We start from the raw sequence: 7,221 nt of genomic DNA, 5'->3' as shown, positions 1-7,221 counted from the left end.
AATACAGTTTAATGGCATTAACACACAGTACAAGCTGCATGTCCTGGCATTAGAATGCTTCTGCCTTCCTTTCCCTAAGACTTCCAGAGTCTTTGCTGGCCTTGTAGGCATTGCCAGGAGCAGAAGGGTTGGTCTCTGATGCTCCCTGCAGCGGATTCTTAATGGTGCTCAGTTGCTGTCTTCTGCCTCTGTGAGCATTTCCTATAGAATTTTCAGACCTTCCCAACTCATGGCTATTTATAAGGGACTTTCTGCTGGCTCACAGTGTGGCTCTAGGTTTTGCTGGGCTACACTGATAGAAATCTGAAAGATGAATTAATCTGCAGGTGCTTAGTCAGAGCTGGCATGTGGCTTTCCAGGCATAGGAGCCAATTCTCAGGGTCAAAGTGGCTGGACTGTGTTTGGCCAAGTGTCTGGATTGTGGCCAGTGTCATGAGAGCATCTAATTGCAGCAGCCTGGGCAGTGGAGTGGGATGACTTGGTTCTCAGGCCTGTTGTTCTTTGCCAAATGGTGCTCTGGTCAATCCATCTTTCACAGAAGGTAAAGACACACACGTCTCTTCTCCAAGTGCACTGCTCTTTAAGCAGAGGCTCAGCAGTGTTCCCAGATGTTAGTTCAGCAATGCAAGGGCTAAGCAAACAGCAACAGATGGGATGCCCCCTGTTGTTGTGCTCCACAAAGCCAGAATGTGACTCCAGAACACGTTTTGTGGAGTTGCTGCTCACAGCGGGTTGGTTTGAGTGATCCGTGAGCTACAGCTGGAGGAAATGAGAGAGCAGCAGGACTTGTTATATCCTTCTCAGTTCTGATTAGGAAGGAGCACTGGAAGATGATGGCTCACCTCTGAGCTCTGTGTGTTGCTGCTGCAGCAAGGGTAAATGCAGAATCAATAACAGGTTTTATAAATCTTTTTTTTTTTTTTTCTCCAGAAACACTTTGCCAAGAGTGTTGCTCCCATGGGCATTTACTTTAGGAGAGAGACAGGTTATCTGAGGAGTCCTTTCCCAAGAAACTGCTCTGTTATGTGATGTTTTAGCAAGAAAGACCTTCTCCAGAGACTATGCTTTCCCTCAGGAAATTAATCTGTTTTGCAGAGCTTTTCCTTGCATGTTTCAAAAGACTAATTTCTGTCCCCTTTTATTTGAAAACAACACCTAATATCAGTTGTAGCCTTTGGTCTGTTGGTCCCTGTTGATGTGGTGGCTTCTCTCACCTCCTAGGCTGGACTTCAGACACACAGAAGTTCCAGTACAGCTGTCTGCAGTCAGTGCCTTTGCTCAGTGCTGCCTCTGACTTGCACTCTGCTACAGGTACTCAAATCCCCAGGTCACCATCCTTTCTGGAAGTCTCATCCCTTGCTGGTTTCAGATGAGTGTCCAGGAATACGGCCCCACGATCAGGGACTAGTGGAGCCAGAGGCCACAGAATCATCCACAGTTCAGTCCTTTTTTTCTCTTGGTTTCCCTATAGGAATGAGTTTGCCTTTGCTGCCATTTGCAAGCCCAGTTTAGCCCATAAAAGGCTTCCCCAGCATCCCAGGGTCACAAATTCCAAGCCAGAAAAGTAGCAGTATCATGCTGTTTCCCACCAGTGCCAGCACTGCCACATGATGATTTCTGGAGCTGAAAGACCTCTTAAGTGTGGAATGTCTGAAAAACCCTGGAGTGACGAGCTCTGGGGTTCCCATTTCCAAGGCTGGGGATTGCTGGATTCATGAGCTGGTTTAAGTAGGGCAGAGAATGTGTGTGTGAATGGAAGGGGAAAGAAATGTCATGGGCCAGCGGGAAGCTGTCTGTCCCTGCAGGGACTGGGGTTCCCAGGGTGGATCCAAGCCATCAGGCTTCACAGCCAGGATGAGCTGCTAATTTGGGCCATGGCACTGCCCCAGCTGCCTGCTTGGAGAGATGCTTGGGTTTTGTTTGTGCACAAGGGAGTCGTGTCTCGCGGGTGCCCCATCCACCACGGGGGACGTCTCTGTGAGCAGAGGGCCAGCACTAATGCTGTCCTGTGTGGCTGTGGATGAATTCACCCTTTATTCTGTGCTCTCCATCCCTGCCGAGCCCGGAGCCCTGCCCTGCTCGCAGGCAGGCAGAGATGCTGCCGTTTGCAGTGCTCGTTCAGCCGGGCTTCCACACCCTGGTGCCTCTAATCCCGGACAAAACCCAGGCTGCGGAGCAGCAAACACAACAAGACCTCTATTCTTAGCCTGGAAGGCCTCAAAGCTGGTTCTTTGGGGTGTGGGGCGGTGAATATGCAGTTGCTGGAGCTCTTGACAAAGCCGTTAGCTCGGAGCACACACTCTTCTCCCATTGGATCCGTAGCCTTTGCTGCAGCTTTTCACAGTTACATAAATATGGCCTATTTTCCCCTCACAAATTAACATCTTGCTCGCTAAGTTTAGGCTTTTGCATGTGTACAAAACAAACCTGATTTTTCACACGCAGCTGGAAATCCTGGATCACCCAGGGAGAAGCTGTCCCTGCCCTTACAAAGCCTTCACAGCAGTGACGGGCAGTGGCACTGGCAGCGTCCCCTTGTGAGTCCTGGACACAACACTGCAAATCACCTGAGGTGCCTTGTCCTTTTTTTCCCCTCCCTCTGGGAACGTCAGACCCCAGCCTCATGACTGCCAGGATGCTGGAGGGTTTGCCTTCCTGGAGACTGGAAGTTTGGCTTCCTGCTTTGGGGCATGGAGCAGATGGCTCCTCGCTCCCCGGAAGACTCTGATATGGGTATTATTTTCCCAAAGACAGTTCATGCCCACCTCCCCCAGACATACTGGGAGATGGCACTGCAGTGTATCTGCATTAAAAAAAAGCCCTATGGGGAATGGATGTCACTTGGAAATCTCCCAGCCCTGGGGTGTAAGAAAGCTGACATGCATCCACAGGGACTCTGGGCAGCTTTATTAGTGATGTAAGTAATGCCCATGCAGAGAGCTGGGAGAGAGATGCCTGCACCCCCCCTTTGCAGTGATATTGCTCCCTTCTCCAGCATCCTAAAGGGATCCAGCTCCACAGTACCACTGGGCTCTCTCTGTGGTGGGAAAACAATCAGGATCTTGACATACCATCAAACCTCAGCTTCCTGCTCCTCTTGTGGTGGGAATAAGGATGGGATACCTGGTTATAGGTCCTGAAGTGATCATCCCTTGGTCCCTGTGTGTGCTGCTGCAGGCAGAGAAGCCATCCACAGCTATGGATCCACAGTGAGACCTTTTCTGTTGCAGGGCTGATGGAATGCTGGGACTTGAAATACGTTCTGACAGCTCTTGGCAAAGTGACCCGTGAGGGGGAAGATTTCCTGGAGCTGGGTGCCGGTGTCCTGAGGCCAGGGGAGCAGGCAGGCAGGCAGGGTGCTGGATTTTGGCTCAGTAGGACTGCTCCTGTCCTACTCTACTGTAAAAACGTGTGTGTGATCTCAGGTGAGTCTTAAAGGTGCGTTATTGAACACGGCCACTTAGAGATAGAGGTGGCCCTGGCACTCTCAGCTTAACTGCTTTGGAGGGTATTGACTTGGAAACTGTGATTGTAATTCTGTGCATCAGCCATTGATTTCTATTAACAGCAGCCCTGTGGCTAGAGATCCATGTGTCTGCAAACACCAGCGGGAAACCTTAGAGTGGAGAGCTGCCATAAAAGGGTGACTGGGAGTTTTGGGGTTTTCTGACTTGGCTTCCATTTTAATCCTTCTGACCAAACCGAGCCCCTCAGGTGAGACCCAGCCCCTCTGAGTGGTAAAGCACTGGAACAGAGGAGGGGAAGAAGGTGTGAGAGCTTTCAAAAAGGCATTAGGCACAAAGCTCTTGCTTCCTTCCAGAGGGGTACACGCTTCTAAGCATGTGATGCTTTAGAACAGCCCATTGTAAAAACCTGTGGAGTGAGGAATTGGTGTCCCTTTGGGGAGGATTACAGCTGGATGTCTGAATCCCTGTGTTTTGGGTCTGTCATTGCAGCAGATCAGCAGTGTCAGGGACTGCTGGCAGCTCTGCATGCAGCTTCCTCACAGCATCCAAAGGGGAGGTGTCATGGCTGGAGTGTCTTTCCACCCCCTCCAACACCCCTGCCAGGCCTTTAGATCTTTATTGGCACAACTCAGATGATGGGAATGAGAGGGGGAGGCTGAGCTTTGTGCTGGTGCTTTGGGTATGTGCAACCCACTTTCTGTCTGTCTCGATGCAATGCCATCTTTAAAAGCCCTGGGTCAGGCCAGCCCTACACCATCCCTGAGAGGACTGGGCTTGGGAATTTGTTTTATGTTCAAAGGAAGAAAGGAGTCATCCATGAAAATCTGAACTCTCTGTCACTGTGATCCCTTCCTGCCCCCTAGCACAGCTCTTCCCCTCCCAGGTAAAAGCAAACAAAGACAACGAAGTCCCCTGTGCCCAGGCGGTAGTTTTCCTTGCTCCGATGGTCCATGAGGTCCTAATCTCTTCCCTGTCCCTTTCCCCCACCGTGCCCCCGGTCAGCAGCGGATGCTGGCGAGTTCTCCATGGGCAGCAGCCAGCCTGCGGCAATAATGAGAGCAAGTCAGGCAGTGCCATCCTATACAAGCCTCTGTCTGCTCTGTGTGTGTGCATCTGCGAGAGCGCGCTCCCGCTCTCCCTTCTCCCCCTTCCCTCTCTTTCGTAACCCCCCTCCTTCCACCAGCTCTTGTTCTTTTCACGAGATGCAGGGCTGGGGAGCCAGGAAAAGTGGCACAGTGCTGCTGCTCCTGCGGAGATAACTGTGGCCAGGCTGGGTCCCTCGCCCTCCCCGATGCACCGGGAGTCTGCAGACACTGTTCCTCAGGGCCCCAACCAGCCATGTCCATCAAGCACCAAAAGCCACGTAGCTGCAAGACAGGTAAGAGCTAGGAGGGCCTTGGTGGGTCATGAAAGGCCCTGTGGTCTTCACTTGGCCACGAGCCCCTGGGGGAGGGATTTTTCCTTGCTCCTGCCCCAGTTTCCTGCGGGAAAGAATGACTCCGCAGGCAGAGCGGGAGGGGAAGGGTGCTGCTGGGATGTCACCCCTATTAATGGCACGGCAGCGCTTCTCCCTGTGCATTAATCTTCCTGTGGCGTCTTATGAATGGTCAAAGGGACACAGACACTGCTTGTAATTAGCAGGCAGGGGAAGAGCAGCGTGTTTCTTACGCTCAGCCCAGCCCAGCCTTGGCTGGGCTGATGGAGGAGCGGGACTGGTTCTGGGGTGATCTCCGTTGCAAAGGGATTAGCGCTGGGCCTTTGATGCTGGGAGAAAACATCAGCCTGTGCTGGTGCCTGCACCTCTGAGATCTTCACCATCTTTGCATTTTTTCCCCCCTGCTTTGCTATTGTTGCGGTTTTAAAATGGTGGATTGTGTTTCTTTTGAATATTTGGCTATCTGTGACATTGTGACTAACACCCGGGCTGAATGCTGGGGCTGAGCTGGTTAAAAATAAGACTAATTGGAGCGAAAAGAGACCGTGTTGGAGGCAAGAGAGCTGCATCGAGCTGAGACTGTAATGAAAACTTGCAGATGGCAGAGGCATGTGCACTCTTTGGGGGAAGAGCAGGGAGCTAAACCGGGGGGGCTCATTTTCCTGCTGCCCCATCCACAGGGCTGCTGTAACTCATGGAGACCCCTGCAGCGGTGAGGGTCATCTCTTTGCTCTTCGATGGGTGGGGGAAATGAGCTGGTTATTTGGCACAGCTAACAAATACAAGGGACCCGTTGTGTTGGCATCTTCTCCCTGTGGCTGATTGTGTCTGCACCCCATCCCAGCGGAATGCCGTTGCATTCCTCCATCTGGGGAGCCTACAGGTTGCATAATGAATGGGCCGAGCATTCTCTTTCCTGTTGTGCTGCCCTTCTCTTGTCCCTGAAGCCCCGGGCTCCTCCAAAGCAGCACTGGGACAAGCCTGGCCTCTTGCCCTGCTGTCCTTCCATGCGGCTCTGGGGATGTTGCCCGGGCCTTAGGGCTTGACTGGTGCAGGCGTTGGCAGAGCTCAGTGAGCATCTCTATCCAGCCTGGCAGGACACAGGCACTGATTGCAGCTAGTTTCCCGAGGAGGGATCAGTGCTGGATGCAGCAGACATTTTTATGAAAGAACCACCGTCTGCTGCAGAAAGAGGACGAGCCCATCTCACTCACCTCATTTATATTTTAGTTAAGGCTAGAGCAACAGCCTCCAGAGATGAAAGAGAAATCCCAGCTCACCCTTGTGGCTAACTCTGTTTGTATTTCATCCTACAAATACCCATTCAGCTTCTTGTGTGTTTCAAGTGAAGCACGTGCTCAGGTGTTTTGCTGTGGTGGGACTGACCTGCCAGTCCCACATTGTGTATCCATGCAGGGTTAACAGCCCTGGTAAATCCTTGCTGTGGGACCTGGATGCCCTGTAAGCCCAAGTCTTTGAAATAACAGCGATAAGAGCAGAGCAGCACAGACCTTGTCCATCATAAATGGATTTGGGACCGCAACCCTGAGGTCTTGGGGCTGATTTTTAGCAGTGGGTAAACATCTAGTTTGCAGTATTCAGCTCACAAAATGCAGGTTGCTAGCAAGCACCTCGGATGATCTCTTAGCAGAAAATTAACCTCATCTCTCAGCAAGCCTCGCTCCCTGGCCTGTGCCGAGCACCAGATCTCAATCAAAACCTCGGAGGGACAGAGAATCTGTGGCAGGGGATCGCTGTGGAACTCTGCCTGTTGGGGTGGATCTGTCTCGGCTTCCCAGCCACACACACTGCCTGCGTTACAGCCGCTGCCATATTGACAGCAGCAGCGACGCTGGGAGCTGGGAGGGCTCCAAGGCTGCACAGAGCAGCTCTGTGTCAACTCCAATCCTTTCTGCCTCCCTGCTCCACACTAACAGCATCCTCTCCAACGCACACACAGAGGCACGACGGGCTTCTTTGCGTGGAGCTGCTCCTGGGCACGGCAGCGTGGTTCCTCAGAGAACAATTACGAAATTGTAACAAAGTGCTTTAAAGGGGAAATTCTTCCCTTTGATTCCTGTCTGCCCCTCTCAGCCTGGAGCCTCCCACTCTGCTTTGCTGTTGGTTTTTTGTGTCCTACCTGCCTGGAGGAACTGGGGAAGGAGCGTGGAGCACAGGCAGGGGCCAGGAGCCATCTCGCAGCGGAAGCATCTGTTCTGCCACGGCAATTGTGATGCCCGAGAGCCACAAACATGTCCAGGAGACACTCTTATCATTGACACAGGAGGGAATTTAAATAGCTACCATGCTCTCGAGCTA

The sequence above is a fragment of the Manacus vitellinus genome, unplaced genomic scaffold (genome assembly GCF_001715985.3).
Source record: "Manacus vitellinus isolate BGI_N305 unplaced genomic scaffold, ASM171598v3 scaffold_44_pilon, whole genome shotgun sequence".
NCBI classification, from domain to species: Eukaryota; Metazoa; Chordata; class Aves; order Passeriformes; family Pipridae; genus Manacus; species Manacus vitellinus.
This window is presented reverse-complemented; position numbering follows the sequence as displayed.